The sequence below is a fragment of the Hypanus sabinus genome, chromosome 28 (genome assembly GCF_030144855.1).
Source record: "Hypanus sabinus isolate sHypSab1 chromosome 28, sHypSab1.hap1, whole genome shotgun sequence".
NCBI lineage: Eukaryota > Metazoa > Chordata > Chondrichthyes > Myliobatiformes > Dasyatidae > Hypanus > Hypanus sabinus.
Genome location: NC_082733.1, coordinates 21055952 through 21074158, shown reverse-complemented (window position 1 = coordinate 21074158; position 18207 = coordinate 21055952).

Sequence of the window (18207 nt, the reverse complement as noted above, 5' to 3'; positions counted from 1 at the left end):
TATTCATCTGTCAACAACTCCAATAATCAGGATTCAGATCTGACGTTCTCATGTTCTGTTCCTTATCTTTATCACACATGTACACACATCTGTAACAACCACATCATCCAGACAAGTTGCAAGGTATTCACTGGCTCAACGTTACATTACATTGATGCATAATCAGAGGCAATGTGAGCTTATTGGAGAGGGAGCATTGCCTGCGTATCCAAACTGCTATGGAGGGATGTAGTTTAGTTTATAAGTATGACCATCACTAATGCCATGGTATAAAGAAGGGATGAGTTAAATGGAGACAATAAAATCCTCAAGGAAATTCAAAAAAAAGATGCAGATGCTGCAAAGCTGAAATAAAATCAGAATATACAAGAAGCAGACACAGGTGTGGAAGCACCTTCAGCAAGAGAAATAGGATTAATACTTCAGGTAAAAGTACTTATGTCAGAACTGTGAAGAAAAGAAAGCAATTTAATTTTAGGTTAAAGAGGGAGAGGGGAGAAGATGGGTAGGACAAAAAGGATACTTTTGATGGGGTGTAACCAGGGTTATCATGGAGAAAAGATGTCATAGTGGTGCAATTATGTTGTCCTAAAGGGGGAGGGGGAGAGGGAGAGAGCGAGGAAGAGGAAGAGGGAGAGGAAGAGAGAGATATATTTCTTCTTTCTCATGCTTCCCTTCTTGTTCACTTTTATCAATGCTATCAATCCTTTTTCCTTCTCTACAGTTACTTGCTTTTGGTAACAGAGGCTGATTCTTCATTCTGGCAAGATTCTGACATATGTACCTGACCAGTCTAATCTTGATATGCACTCAGCAAAATACCACAGAGTAGATCAAACAGCAGAATTATTTCAACTGGCTAATATTCTGCATTATCACATTAATTGTGCCAACATAACCATTGGTAGATACCACATATAGGGTTTAAGAACCAGAGTAGCAAGTCAGCACCAGTTAGCAGATATTGCCTTGCAACTACCCATTTGTTTGGTATGGTGCTTTAACCATATCTGGCATTTCAGAGCATTACCATTGACATGTATAAGGACAGCAGTAGGATACCGACTTTTGGCACATATGCTTCACAGTATATGGTTATGCACAGGCTGGTGGTTGAGGGGTTCAGATTCTTTTTGGTTCCTGTTCACTTTTAATCTTCACTCTTTAATAAATGATATTTTTACAGCCCCTCATAATTCTTAGCACTAAAAACATTATTTTCATGCTAATTTCTTATACCTTTCCAGGAAGACACAAGGGAGATAAGGTATCACAGTCAACAATAAATTGGGCCCCAACTTGCTTGGAATAGTGCTAAATTGCTTATTTCCAAATATTTACCCTTTTCAGTAAAGCCCTCCCCCACAAAGTCTCAAACTTTGCAGTCGTCTGACCTTGAACGTAGCAGCTGTGCTGAGACTCCTGGCTGCTGAACCCGCACTGTCAAAATGAAGAAGAATGGCTCTATGGTAGAAGGGTAATATGTATTTTTGTTATTAATTGAGTTTGATATTTTTAATTATTTTGTTGGCCTTTAATGTGAATAATATTAGAAGTATTTATTAAATTGATTTTTGAATGTCAGGTACTTTCTTAGTTCTTGACAGCTTTCCCTCCTTTTGACATCAGGTTCATTATGCGTGCCCATGAGATGACATTTAGCACTCCGTACCCTATTGCCACACAGCCACTTGCCACTTAGACGTGTGTCAACAATGGTTACAAGCTATGGACAATGGTGTTTGACTGTGATATGAAATACTATCAATAAGACATGTGACGTTCACATCCTTTACAAGGTAGAAGCTTCCATTGATTCTTTGCTTCAGTACTTGCTCAAGTATTTGCCAAGTAGCTACTTGAAATAATCCTCCTACCTCAACAGAACACTCCAATCCTAAATAGCTCACTTCTCCTGACTGACTGCAGTAATCTCTTCCACTTCTTTAAAACCTTAGATTTTATCTACATGGCTTTTGTGACTGTAACTTCTCTAAATCCTTACTTGAAGATTGCAGGATTCAACCAAGAAGGTCAAAACTTATAGCACCATAAGATATAATTATCCTTACACCACTTCATCGAATAGCACAATGTCATACACTGCACAATCCAATTGCCATGAAAAGTAAATCTAATGGACAATTGGCTATTGCTGCATAGATTGAAATCTGCAACTTCCTTTTCATTGTGGTGACTAGCATTGTGAACTACACATCTGGATGCCATTTTGAGTATATTCATTCATTTGTATGTGACCTACAGATAGATCATTTAGAATGTATGTATTTGTCTAAGCACAATATATTTCTGTTCTCTGAAGCCACCAGAGATCATTAATTTTTTTTTAACTCAACTCTCCAAGGAACCTTTTCTCTTCCAATAGCAACTTTACTGCACCTGGATCTGACCCGCAAGTTGTGGAATTGGTGTATGATAGTTACATGTACAGTAAAAAAGTGAAAATCTTTTATTTGTGTAGCATCCAGGCAGGTCATTCCATTCATATTTCCAAATATTTACCCTGTACTGAAGTAGTAGAAAGGTAAGCAGAATGAAGAACATGGCATTGCAGTTACAGAGAAAGTATAGTGCAGGTTGACTAATCAAATACAAGGGTCATGACAAAATAGACTGGAATATCAAGAGTTCATCTTTGAGCCTATAAAGAGTTCCATAGCAGTCAGATAGAAGCTGACCTTGAGCCTGATGGTACAAGTTCTGAAGCTTTAGTATCTTTTGTCTGAGAGGAAGGAATAGAAAAGAGAATGATTGAGTGTTCATAGTATTATAGAAACACAGAATCACACTGTATGCAAATAGGCCATTGTCCAATTCATCCTTGCCAAGCAGTGGTACCCTTCCATATTAACTGCAACACCCAGCACTTACTCCATAGCCCTCAAAGCCTATGTGATTCAACACTTCTTAAATGTTGTGGATGACCCTTCTTCAGCCCTGGCATTGCATTCCAGGTACCTACTATTCTCTTCATGAACATCCCCAATGAATCTCTTCCCCTGTCCCAAAATATATGTGCTCTAGTTTTATCTACCTTGCTATATTAAAAAAAATTCTGCCAACTACCTTATCTAAATGAAACCAAACTATGTTGTGGCCAGCTGCCTGTAAAATGTCACTTCTCTCCAGCACCACCTTGGATCAACAAACAAGTTATGATAGTCTATATCATATTCTTGTCCACTCTTGAACTTCTCTGCTCCAGAAAAAAAAAACAACTATCTCCTCATGTTTCTCCTCATAATTGAAATGCTGCACCCCAGGCATCATCCTGGTGAATCTCCTCTGCACCTTCACCAGTAATCAGATCCTTCTTGTATCTTGGTAATCAGAAATGCATGCAACATTCCAGCTAATATCTGACTAAGATTTTATGAAGTTGGAAAATAACCTCCCTACATCTGTGTTCAGTGTTCCAACTAATGAAAACCACTATCCAATTTGCCTTCCTAATAATATTGTCTACCTTCAAAGATTTTTGGAACTGTAGTTCATCTGTTTCTCAGTAGTCCTTATGACCCTACCATTTTGCAGTGTATGTCCTAGCCTGATTAGTTCTCCCAAAATGTATGCAGTTTGCCAACTTGCCATAAATCTCATGCGCCCTAATCCTTTGAACCAGATTCCCATGTGTAGCCTAACCAAAGGCTTTACTAAAAACATTAAAATCAGATCCACTGCCTTCCCTTGTTGATATACTTTATTTCTCCAAAAAATACAATCAAATTGGTCAGTGAATTTCTACCATTGAAAAAGACTTGTTTTCTGTACCCCATCAGTCCCTGCCTTTCTAAGTGATCACTAATCCTTTCTCTCAGAACTTTTCCAATATTTTACCACTGATGTTAGGCTCACAGAATTACAGTCTAGTTACCAATCTTCCCCTTGTAGCCTTTCTTATAAAGGAACATCATGCTTGCTGTCTTGCAGTCACCCAAACTTCACGTCAAGGGAGTCTCTTCCCTTGCCTCCCATAGTGGTCTGGGAGAAATCTTACATGGTCCTAGACTTTCACCTACTCCTTCACTTTATTATCCAACTAAAATCTATGTTTCCTTAATGAGTACCAATTAAATTTATTTAATTAAGACTTCAGTTATAACTTTTTTGCTCCACAAATAGAGTGTTCCTGTTGTCCCGAATGAGACCTAATTTATCTCTGATTATTCTTTATCCCTCCATATAGTTATGGAACACTTTCAGGTATACCTTAATACTATCTGCCAGTAGTTTATCAAGACCATTCTTTACCTTCCTAATTTCCATCTTCAGAAACTCCCTGTATATTTCAAACAAGAGGAAATCTGCAGATGCTGGAAATTCAAACAACAACACACACAAAATGCTGGTAGAACACAGCAAGCTAGGGAGCATCTATAGGGAGAAGCGCTGTCGACATTTTGGGCCGAGACCCTTCGTCAGGACAAACTTTCCTTTTGGTTAGTCCTGACGAAGGGTTTTGGCCCAAAACATCGACAGCACTTCTCCCTATAGATGCTGCCTAGCCTGCTGTGTTCTACTAGCATTTTGTGTGTGTTGTTCCCTGTATATTTTATAGCTTTGGTAAGCCTTCCCTGTTATTTGTTCTTGATCTCTGCCATATTCTCCCTTCTTTATTCAACCCTCAATATCCCTCAGGGTTCCTTATATTTGTTAACCCTGGGTTTATCCTTAGATGAACATTTTACCCTTGAATTCTTGATACTCTTGAATGTCTGACAGACGTTGACTTAACTACCTGTGGATAGTCCCAATTGACCTTTGCCAAGTCCTCCCTAATGTCAATGAAACTGGACTAATTTAAGAGCTTAATTACTGGTCTACTCCTGACCTTCACATAACCAAATACATAGAGTTATGGTCACTATTTCTAAACATCTCCTCACTGGCATTCCCTCCACTCATCCAGTTATATTGCTCAAGACCAGGTCCAGTAATGCTCTTCTTCTTGTTGGTCTATCTAGGTAGTGGTAGAATTGTTAGGTGTGATCATAGGTGGCACTTGCACTACCTGATGGCTCTGAACATCCTTCCTGATGGTCATCCATTTCCTTTCTTTCTATACTGTGGAATGCCTAGCCCACTAACCATATTCTCTACTATGTTATTCACATCACAAATGCTTCATAAAGAACCTATCCACAGCTCCAACTGCTCTGGGCAGTCTACCAGACACTACAGCTGGGCACTTCCTGCAGATGTAATCATTGATATTGGAAGTCTCCCTGATCTACAGTGTCCTGCAGGAAAAGCATACCACTGCCTTAGCTTCCATAAAGTGTATGGCTCTCTTTTTATTAAGATTCTTGATCCTGGCTACAGATGCCAACTAATTACCTGGGTAACTAACACTATTCTTACCATCAATCAATTCTATGACATTCAATCTCCTACACTACTAATAATCCAACCATCAATCCCTCTCCTCCACCTATCTATCACCCCTCTCAGTAAAGAGACTCACATCCACTATTGACTTTCCCTGTCCTTACCCAACTTCCTAAACAAACAGCACCTCTCCAAATAACCAGACGTCCTCATCCACTGACTGCTGCTTTCCCCTTTCTGTTCCGATTGCCTTCCTGCTGTTAAATTACCAGTCCCACCACCACTCATCGCAACTCCCTCCCAGCCTACTCTGGCGTTATCTCTCCCATTAATCCAACTTTCCTCACAAACTCCAAACCTCTCAACTCCAACTAACTCCCAGTCCCCTCTTTCTTGCATGAACTCCACCACCTTTTCCCCACCACTCCACTTTCTTAAGATACTTCACATGTCTGACAATGGTTAAAGAGAGACCTATCCAGTTGTAAACAGAGGAACTCAGCAGACCAGGCAGCCTCTATGGAGAGGAATAAAGAGGGAACATTTTGGACCAAGACCCTGTGTTTATGTGTTCACGATTTGCTATTGTGAAGCCTGTATAGATGTCTGCGCACTCAGAGCTTACGATCTACTGAATTTACCAGTGCCAGGTTCTCAACAACATGCTTGTTGGACTTCTGGAAAATAACAATTCAACACAGTGGAAGAGTTACCTTTCATTTTCAAGACATATTAGTTTTCATATTGTTCATTTAATTTTACATAATGTATAAAACTATATACCAATGCACCTTTAACTTAGGAGTGAGGTCACAGACACAAACATTAAACCAAAGGAATTCATAATACTCTGCAGCAACACACACAAAATGCTGAAGAACTCAGCAAGTTTGGCAGTATCAATAGAAAAGAATAGACAGTCAACCATTTGGGCTAAGACCCACCTTCAGGACTGAGAAGGAAGGGGGAAGATGTCAGGCTAAAATGGTGGGAAGAGGGGTAATAGACTACCTGGAAGATGAGAGGTGAAGCCGGATGGTTGGGAAAGTTCATGGGGTGGAGAAGAAAGAATCTGATAGGAAAACATTCAACTGCATCTCTTCCATTTCACACACGTCTGCTTTTACCCCCATCCCTCCACCACCGTACCAGGTTTAGGGTTCCTCTTGTTCTCACCTACCACCCACCAGCCTCTGCGACCAGCACATAATTCTCTGAAAGTTCCCCCATCTCCAACGGGAGCCCGCCACTAAGCCCATCTCCCCCCACCCTGTCCCCCACTTTTAGCTTTCTACAGGGATTGCTGCCTACGCGACTGCCTTGTCCATTTGTCCCTCCCCACTGATCTCCCTCCCGGCACTTAACCTTGCAAGCAGAACAAGTGTGACACTTGCCCTTACACCTCCTGCCTCACTACCATTAAGGGTCCTAAGCAGTAATTCCAGGTGAGGTGACACTGTGCCTGTTGGGGTGATTAACTGTGTTCTGTGCTCCTGGTGTGGCCGCCTGTATATCCTGGCTCCTGGTGAGACCCGATGTAGATTGGGGGGCAGCTTTGCTGAGCACCTGCACTCTGTCCATCAGAAAACGTGGGATCTCCCAGTGGCCACTCATTTTATTCCACTTCCCATTCCCATTCCAGTATGTCCATCCATGGCCTCCACCACTGTCGTGATGAGGCCACACTTAGGTTGGAAGAACAACACCTAAAATTCCATTTGGGTAGCCTCCAACCTGATAGCATGAACATTGATTTCTCAAACTTCTGGTAATGCACCCCCCCACCCCCTGCACTTCACCATTTCCCATCCCCTTTTCCTTCACTCACTTTATCTCTTCTCCCCCCACCATTTCTTTCTTCCATGACCTTCTGTCTCTTTCACCAATCAACTTCCCTCTTTACTTCATCCCTCCCCCTTCAAGTTTCACCTATCGCCCTGTGTTTCTCTCCCCCCTCCCCCCACCTTTCCAATCTACTCCTCAGCTTTTTTTCTCCAGTCCTGATGAAGGGTCTCAGCCTGAAATGCCGACTGTGCTCTTTTCCGTAGATGCTGCCTGGCCTGCTGAGTTCCTCCAGCATTTTGTGTTTGTTAATCTGAAAGGAGAGGAAAGTGGACCACAAGAGAAAGGGAAGGAAGAGGTTTAAGAAAGACAAGGGTAATAAACTTTCTGCACCCAATTTTTAACTAAGTTAAGTAAGTGGGAAGACGGTGTAACAGCAGATTTTCTTATTAAGAGAAAACAATATCATGAGAAGAAAACAAAACGGCAGCAGTGGGAAAATGCACAGATGTAATAGAAAAAAAATCGATGAACTTATTCATGAAATCCACTGAAAGCAGGCAACCAATTGGATTAATTTCCTAGAGGAGTCAAGAAAAGGGTTAAAGTAACTCCAGAGAAAATTAATACACAGTGCTGTGCAAAAGTCTTTGGCAGGTATGTATAGCTTGGGTGCTTAAGACTTTTTGCTCAGTGTTGTATTTATCAACCTGGAGCAGAGAGCGAGTTTGTAAGTGTGGAGGAAGCAAACAACGTTAGGAATGGTTAGAGTGGAGCGTTGTGGGCGGAGTGGGGGACAGATGGCAGAGAAGGAGTGCTGGGGCAGGGGGTGGCATGGGTGCAGACACACCCAGCCTTGAGACACCAGACAAGGTCAATTGGTTCATTGATCATCACAGACTGTCTCTCTGGTACTTCTCTCTCCCTTTCCCTTTCCCCAACCAAGATTCCTTCTCCCTGCCCCTTTCCTACTCTCAGTCCACAATAGAGACCCGTATCAGAATCAGGTTTATCATCACTCACGTAAGTCAAGAAAAGATGAAGCAGCAGCTGTACAGTGCAGTACATAAAAGTACTGCAGTAATGTGCAAAAGTCTTAGACACCCTAGCTATATATACGTGCCTAAGACTTGCACAGTGAGTATTGTAGTAAGTCAGTGAAGGCTTGTAGAATAGGTTTCAGACCAGATAAATCATTTAACAACTTATTTTTCATTATAAACATTATCGGATTTGAAGCCAATGGAGCAATTGCTTAATCAGAAACCAAGGATCACATCAGTGACATAAGTGGTAAAAATAGGCAATTAACAGCAGAATGAACAAGTACACTGAATAACATCTGTGAACACATAATGTCATTAAGCAGAACTGTCACAGTGCTGCAAGATAATACCAGCATTTAAGTGCATGCACAAATGTATCAAGATATGTATTCAAAATGTTTTTATGTGAAAACTACATATGGGGAAAAGCTCTTTTACACAGTGAGTGAGTTGTCAGAATACACTGCCAGAGATGATAGTGGAAGCAAATTCAATTGTGACATGCAAAAGGAGCTATACATCTAAAAAGTAAGAGTTTCCAGGGCAATAGGGACAGGGTAACAGGGTGCAACTAACTGAATCAACCTTAAATACAGCTACTATAGACTCAATAGGTCAATGGCATTTTCCATGCTGTAAACACTCTGTGATTCTGTAATGTCAGTAAGACTTGATGCACTCTGTCCAAAGAAGGCCTGAAGTTCCTCAACACAACATCAGTTTGGCTATTTTTACAGGTGCCCCCATCAGTCACTTCAAAAAGCTCCTTTACAAATGCAAGTAAAAGCCCCAATAGATATTATGCCTTCATTAATTTAGAACAGAGGCTCCCAACCTGGGGTTCATGGACCCTATGGTTACTGGTAGAGGTCCACAGCATAAAAAAGGTTGGGAACTCCTGATTTTGAATTCACCGCATTCAATGTGAATGTCATTACAGGGTCCTTGTAACCCTAGAGAAGTTGATGGTGAATTGTGTTCTTGAACTACTGCATATAGTGTGATGAAGGGATTCCTACAACACTGTTGTTTAAAGAATCAGTGGCTTAGTGCAGTTGAGGGGCATGTTCAGCTAACTCAGAGTTTTGTTAATAGTTAAAGAATGTGGGTAATGTGTTAATTGAATTGAATTGACCTTACATCCTTCACATACATGAGGAGTAAAAATATTTACGTTATGCCTCTGTCTAAATGTGCAACATGCAATCAAAAAAATATAGTAATTTATAATAAATAGAACCGTCTATGTAACATAGAATTACACTCAAATCAGAGTGAGTTAATCAGTCTGATGGCCTGGTGGAAGAAGCTGTCCCGGAGCCAGTTGGTCCTCACCTTTATGCTGCAGCACCGCTTCCCAGATGATCATAGCTAGAATAGATTGTGGTTGGGGTGATTTGGGTCCCCAATGATCTTTCAGGCCCTTTTCTCACACCTGTCTTTGTAAATGTCCTGAATCATGGGAGGTTCACAACTACAGATGGCCTTGGGAGCATAGGAGCTAAGGACAGAAGATTTGCTCAACACAAGAGATTCTACAGATGGTGGAATCTTGAGGAACTCACACTTCAGCAAGCATTTCCACAGTGGTGAATTGTTTTGAGAGACTGGTGATAAAACATATCAACTCCTGCCTGAGAAGTGACTTGGATCCACTCCAGTTTTCCTACTGACATAATACATCAGATGCCATCTCATTGGCATAATACATCGGGATGCTCTTTATTGATTACAGCTCAGCATTCAATAATATCATCCCCTCAAAATCCATCAATAAGTTTCAAAGCTCTGACCTCAATATTTCCTTGTGTGATTTGATCCTCGGTTTCCTCACTTGCAGACCAAAAGCATCTCCTCCACATCACCATCAGCATTGGTGCAATACAAGCTTGTGTGCTTAGCCCTTGTTTTATTTACTTTACACTTCAGACTGTGTGGCTAAGCACAGCTCCAATGTCATATTCAAGTTTGTTGATGACACCACTGCCACAGGTCAAATCAAATGTAGTGCTGAATCAGCATTAGGATGGAGATTGAAAGTCTGGCTGAGTGGTGCCACAACAACCTCTTACTCAATGTCAGCAAAATCAAGAAGCTGATTACTGACCTCAGAAGAAGGAAACCAGAGGTCCATGAGTCAGTCCTCTTTGAAGGATCAGATTTTGAGAGAGTGAGCAGCTTTAAATTCCTCGGTGTTATCATTTCAGAGGAATTGTCCTGGGTCCAGCACTTCTACTTCCTTATGAGTTTGCGCAGATTCGGCATGACATCTAAAACTTTGACAAAGTTCTAAAGATGTGTGCTGGATAGTACATTGGCTGGCTGCATCATAGCCTGGTTTGGTAACATCAATGCCCTTGAACAGAAAATCCTGCAAAATGTAGTGGTACAGCCAGTCCATCATGGGTAAAGCTCTCCCCACCACTGAGCACATCTACATGAAACATTGTCATAGGAAAGCAATTTCCATCATCAGGGACCCTCAGCACCAGGTTATTCTCTCTTCTCCTTGCTCTTTCCAGGAAGAATATACCGGAGCCTCAGGACTCACCCAACCAGGTTCAGGGCCAGTTATTACCCTTCAGCCATCAGGCACTAGAACTAAAGGGGTTAACTTCACACAACTTTACTTGCCCCATCACTGAAATGTTCCCACAATCTATGGACTCACTTTCGAGGACTCTTCATCTCATGTTCTCGATATTTGTTGCTTATTTATTTATTATTATTACTTTTTTTTTGTATTTGCACAGTTGTCTTTTGCATGCTGGTTGAACACCCAAGTTGTTGCAGTTCACATTTTGTTATGGTTATTATTCTATTAAGGATTTGTTGAGTATGCCCACAAGAAATGAATCAAGGTTGTATATAGAGACATAGGTGTACTTTGATAAATTTGCTTTGAAATTTGAACTTTGAAAGTACTGTAGAAATATCAGGCTGCATGTGTAGAAATAAATAAGCAGTCAGAATTTGGGGGCAAAACCTTTCAACAGTCTTGTGTTCCTCCATAATTGTGTATGTGTTACAGTAGATTTCCTTTCTAGGAGGATAATAGTGAATCAAATTGGATTTTATGACAGTATGTTACTTTCATGGCTTCAATTACTGATACTCATTTAATTATTGAACTGTAATTCCCTATCCCAACTCCAGTTTCCAGATCGTAAGGCCATTACCATTCCCACATTGTGCCTGGTGTTATTTCAATTGATTTACAAAAATACAAAAAGTTTTTAAAAATTTGTTTGCAGTTAGTTCTAATAGATTATTGTGGTATGTACTTGTAACAGTAATAAATGTGGATTTGTTTTTGTTTCTTTTTCCTGTTTTGTTCAAACTGGTGAAATAATCTGTTCATGATAACAACACTTTCAAAAATGTGTTAGCTGTATCTTTATATAAAATTAGCTGGTGATGAAAATGAGCAGGTAAGAGAGTCCATGAGGATGAGAAGTGTTTTGATACACAAAGGCATCAAAAATATTATGAGTCATTTTATTTGCCATTACCACAGTTTTGTTGCTCACCCTGATGCTGTCTGTGAAAGCCACATCAAGAATAAGTGTACTTCACAAATCAGCAATATTGGGCTTTACTGTGTAACATTGCACTGGAACAGATATTATTGTTTTTTACACAATATCTCCTGTTCTTACAGTTCCAAGTATAAAGCACAGGACGCACTATATTTGCAACAGCTCTTGGGCTACACCATGAAGCAGGTAACACTCTACCAGCTGTAGGGAAGTATTATTTCAAAGCAGATGATGCAGTGATGGTAAAGGAGTGGGAACCTTCTCCCAGTTAGTCAAAGGGATTATTGAACTACTGAAGAACAGAGCCTAGTGATAACCTGTTCTGTGACTGGGTGGCAGAGGGGTTAGCCAGGGCTGTAGCCTGATGCCATTGGAAGAAAGTTGCCAGGCAAGTGTCTGTGAAAAACCCAGGTTCAGCCTCTGAATGCCTGTATTTTGGGGAAATCCGTAATGCAGGAAATTATCATAATTGTTCTTTCAGCTCTCATAAGCTGAAGGAAGAGTAGATGGTCTCCTCCCCGATCATAGAGCTTGAGTGAGCTCATTAATGCAGCAGTATGTAGCAAATTGTCAGATGTGGCATGGAATGGTAGCAGCAGCCTTGAAAGTTCTAAAGGTTCAGCAGCTGCAAATGACCATGAACCTATTCTCCATGTATAAAATGGGCAAGGTACCCATAATTGAGACCAGAGGGGGTCATAAATCTCAACAATGACAACTATTGAACCTTAAAAAGTGCTGGCCTCTTAAATAACAGATTCACACTAAAATCAGAATCAAAAGATTCAAAGGTTTATTTTATTAGCAAAGTACGCACGCAGAATACATCTCTGAGATTTGTCTTCTACAGACAGCCATGAGATACAGAAAAGCCATGAAAAGGCGTCAAACCCTCCCCTCACATGAAAAAGAAAAGCAAACAAATCCTGCAAATCTCAATCCCTCAACCCCTTTCTCTCACAAAGACTAACAGATCGCCCAAGACAAAGCGGCTAAATCATCAAACCCCTAACCCCCAAGACCCTCCCATGCAAAAAAAACTGCGGCAATAACATCAAATCCCCAACCTCTCTCACACACCAAAAATGTAACAGATCGCTCACACAGAGAAACACCAACAGGAATATCAGACCTCAAATCCCCAACAGTTCCCTCAGCCAAAAACAGTAACATATTGCCCACCTGTCAATCCACAACAAGAAAGAAAACAGAAAAACTGAAGGAGAAAAATAGTCACATATGTCTCCGAATTTCAAAAACATCCTCTGTCAGCATCAAGGAGAACAACAGCTCAAACTTAGAATCAGAATCAGGTTTAATACCACCAGTATATGTTGTGAAATTTGTTAACTCAGCTGCAGCAGTAAGATCCAATTCCTGATAAATATAGAAAAATAATAAATAAATTGATTACAGTACATGTATATATATAAATGTGTGTGTATTAAGTAGTTAAATTAAAAATAGTACAAAAACAGAAAATGAAAAAAAAAGTGGAGTACTGTTCATGGGTTCAATGGCCATTAGAAATCAGATGGCAGAGGGGAAGAAGCTGTTCCTGAATCACTGAGTGTGTGACTTCTTGCTTCTGTAACTCCTTCCTGATAGTAACAATGAGAAGAGGGTGTGTCTTTGGTGATTGAGCTGTTCTGAGAGATAATAAGGACTGTTTTCTTCCTGAGAAATAAGAAGGTATGCTTTGCAAAGTGTGTTAAGGTATCCAGAGATGGGCACACATTGCTTTTCCTTTGTTTAACCTAATTCTGAACTGCACTGCATCGTATTTTTGGAGTTCCATGCACTTTGAACCAACAGGTTAAACAATCTTTAATAATTGTCTTTATCAATATCTTGATATGATATACTGTAAATACAAAGGAGTAGCCCATCGGCTTCAGGGTTCAGAGATGCTCTTCTGCACCACTGTTGTAACTAATGATTATTTCAGTTACTGTCACCTTCCTGTCAGCTTGAACAAATCTGACAATTCTCTTTTGTCCTCTTTCATTAATAAGCTGTTTTCACCCACAGATCTGCCACTCATTGGATTTTTTTTTGTTTTCTTCGACATTCTCTGTAAACCCTAGAGACCGTTGTGTGTGAACATCCCCGGTGATCAGCAGTTTCTGAGATATTTAAACCACTCTATCTGTCACCAACAATCCTCCCACAGTCAAAGTCACTTTGATCACTTTGTTCCCCATCCTGATGTTTGGTCTGAACAACAACTGAACCTCTTGACCATGCCTGCATGCTTTTATGCATTGAGTTGCTGCCACATTATTAGTTGATTAAGCTTTTGCATTAATGAACAGACGTACAGGTGTAACTAATAAAATAGCCACTGAGTATACAGGTCCTGTCTGCTTGCATTAAGCAGCTTGCAGCTGTAACTGTAATAAGTTTGCATCAGTTTGTTTTAGCAAATAGAATATAGCTGACACAGGGAATTGCAGCCCATGTGTTACACAGAGACAAGGAACAACACCGACAAAGGTGGTTTATCTGTCATTGAGGCTACTGATGATACTGAGGAAACAAGGAATTGTGATGAAGTATTTACAATGTGCAAGCAAAGTGATTGAAGTTTGCAGGAAGTTCACACAGCATTAAAATAAATGGTCAGGACACCACTCTGATTATTGTAACAGCAACAGTAATGGGGTGAGACACTCCTGGCACAATATCAGTCTACTCATGACAATTAATCTCCTGTTCTGTGCACACTTTGGAGAAGCACAGAAAGGAGGAAATTGAGGATTGAGGAGCTTCATGTCCCAAGGTCATGGGGAAGTGGTGCAAACTACATTAGAATTGGACCTGGAGCTAACATATAATACTTCAGGTCAATGATAATAAAGTAGAAACATACAAGGAGCAAACTTTTTTTTTCCTGTAGAACTATTTGCTTTTTGGTTCAGATTTGACACAAGGAAGAGATAAGAAGAGAGATATTATGCATCTCCGTGAGAGGCAGTGGTTAGAACCAAGACAGGAAGAGCTGGGGTAGTTCAGAAGCAATTCACGAGTTGTCACTAGGGTGGTTACAGGAAAGGTGCAGCTGAAAGACTCCATGAAGATACTGATTGAGCAAGAAAGCAAAAACCAACTACAGAATATGCCAAAAAAAAGTATCAGATGCTCAGAATTGTCAGTTGTACATATAACAAGGAGCCAGTTGAGTGAGATGCAAGGTCAAGTCACCAGGTCCCACAAAGAGGTACAAGTAGAGAGGGAAAGCATTGGGAGGAGCAGCAGGAAGTGGAGAAAGTGAGTATACGTATGGACAGAGCGGCACAAGAATGGAAGGATCTGATGGAACAAAGATAGGAGAGAGCAAAGAAGTCGAAAGGACATACAGCAGCTCATGGCACACAGCTATCTTCTCCAACCTCTGCCCTGCAAAATAATTAGAAATCAGATTCCATAACTGTGGAACAGGAGGCTTCGTTGCATGGAAAGCAATAGAAAAACACTTAGAATTTCATGAATTAAAATAGTTGTTCATATGGTTGTTACAAATGCAGTGTTTTTTGGCAAGGTAGGAAGATGTCTCAGAAAACAAACTTGCAAATGCAGAGATGTGCAGAAGAGCCAAATATTTTCCATGAATGAAGTTATCTTCTTCCAAGAGAAATAATGATGACAAAACCATGAAGACCAACACTGAGGAATCTGTCTTCCTAATGAGATATGCCTGTGGAAGTTTTGCAACTTGCACAAGGTTGTCCCACGTAACCTCTTCTTGCCTTGTGCTTTTTTCATATCTCTATTCACCCTTTGAATGGTTAAAAAAGCAGCATTCATCAAATAGCACCAAACCCCAAGCTGGCTAGACAGTAGAGCTCTTCAAATTGACCTGGGCAGATCAGGCATGACCACAAAATCCGAAATGTAAACTCTGCAGTAATACCTCTCATCTTAACGACAACTATGGCTTGCATTGATAAAAAGCACAATCTAGTACACAGCACTTATACTGCAACTGGATTGGTAAACCTTTCATGTGGCACCAGTCACATTCTTTCCCAAAGACTTCCAAAATGTTAACCGGTTGGGGAACATATGTCACAATCATGGAATAAATTGAACCTGCAATACACCTCTAACAGTATTTCAAAAAGCAACACCATATTCACATAAATGTTTACAAGTAACTAAAACCGGAGGGAAACTGTCATTCAGCTAAAGTCAAAGTTTTAGACCTTGATAACATTTACTGCATGAATTTGTTCCTGTTGTGCTTTTCTGATGGAGGAGGAGGAGGCAGAGTGAAACTGGGATGGGGGAAGGGAGAGGGAGGGAATTACCGGATGTTGGAGAATTCAATGTAATTCCCTCCCTCCCCCTTCCCCCATCCCAGTTTCACTCTGCCTCCTCCTCCAGCTGCCTATCACCTCTCTCATGATTCTGCCTTCTACTACACATAGTGCTTTCCCCTTACATTCCTTCTTCACCTTTCATGCCTATCCCCTCCCGCACCCCTTCATCTTTCCACTTATAGATTTTTCACCTGGCACCTACCAGCCTTCTCCTTCCCACCCTCCCCCACCTCCTTTTTAGTGTCCCTGCCCCCTCCCTCTTCAGTCCTGATGAAGAGTCTCGGCCCGAAACATTGACTGTTCGTTTCCACGGATGCTGCCCGACCTGCTGAGTTCCTCCAGCGAGTTGTATATATTGCTTTGACCAGACCTCTGCAGTGTTCTTTGTGCTTTTCTGATATTGTGATCCTTTTAACCTGCCCGAGTACAACTTCTTGTGACACGCATTTATTTTGAATAGCTAATTTATTAAATATTTGTCATTTACAGTAATAGTACAAATAAAATTCATTGTCAGTTAGTTATTTCTATGTGCTATAACAAAAGTCTTAAAAGTCTTGTTTTACATTGCAATTCTTCACATTCCATCTTTTGTTCTAGAGTCATAAAGTCCCAGAAAAGCATAGCACAGAAACAGGCCCTTCACTCATTAGTCCATGCCAAAAGCACTTAAACTGCTTACTCTCATCAAACTGCACTGGGACCATAGCCCTCCATATTCCTACCATTCATGTCCCTATCCAAACTTCACTTAAGCATTGAAACCGAGCTTGCCTGCACTGCTTGTGTTGGCAGCTCGATCCACATACTCATGACCCTCCGAGTGAAGAAGTTTCCTTAAAACTTTCACCTTTCACCCTTGCCCCACGACCTCTGGTTGTAGTCCCATGCAACCTCATTGGGAAAAGCCTGTTCCATATTTTATTATTCTATCACAAAATTGATAAACTAAACAGACTTTTGGAAAGTCCAGACTCATTGAAATTCACTGGGACGGCAGGCTGCAGATAAAAACTGGAGCTGCAAGCTAACCACCATTGCCACAATGCAAAACTGCTGCATTGCTGCAGTTTGGTCTCACCTGGCCAGAACAAGATGGAATCCTGGGTTATAGGTAGGGGACAGCTGTTACCATTTTGGAAGAGTCTTCCTGTTCTGCAGAACCCAATGATGAACTATTAGGTTTGCCTAACACATTCGTATTTTGCAAATATATAGTACTGTACATTTTTAAAATGTTCTTATAAAATATGAATCAAGCAAATCTGAGCAAAGTGAGTTAATACACATGAGACAATTGGGATTTTAATCTTTCTTACCAATGAGCTTCAAGATGATATTTCACACAGAGCGTAGAATGATAATTTGACTTAGATCACTTAAATGCATGTAAGAGAATTATCTGAAAGTGTACTTATCTCCCAACTCATTAAATTTCAAATATATATACCATATTCATGAAAAACATATACAGCACATACAATCTGTTCATGTCTTTATTTACCTTCACTTTGCCATCAAATCGATATATACTCTTACAAAGCATTAATGTTATTCAAGCTGTCTCATTGAACTGTATGCCTACGAAGTGGTTGAGAGGCTGTACTTCCCCAATATGCAGGACGGGGTGAATGTGGTGCTTCATCGACAATAGTTCAATGCAGCCAAGACCCCTTTAAGAACACAGACCTCACAGACACTGTGAAAGACCATTGCTGGAATTGTGACTCCCAGATAGAGATGGCAATCCATGAATCCCAGTTATCATGTTGAGAAATCTCTTGCAGTGACAATGCTGGAATGAAGATCAAACAATCTGCAATCCATGCTGTTACTTTATTTTCTTTAAAGATTGGATCATGGAACTACAAAACATGTACCATGCATTTCCGGGTATAACAGCAAAAGTACTTTTTAAACAAAAGCCACGGAATACTATATGTGAAGTAGTACATTGTGGAATTCAAGTACAATCCTATAAAACAGGACATTTCCAAATATTTTAAATCTTTAAGTTCGGACTTAAAGACCCAGGATTGCTTACTATCCCATCAAACTTGCCCTGACAAGCTGCACCTCCATCTGGTAAGGGAACAGCCTAGCATTGGACCAGAAATCCCTACAAAGGACTGTGAGAATGGCTGAGAGGATCATAGAGGTCTCCTTACC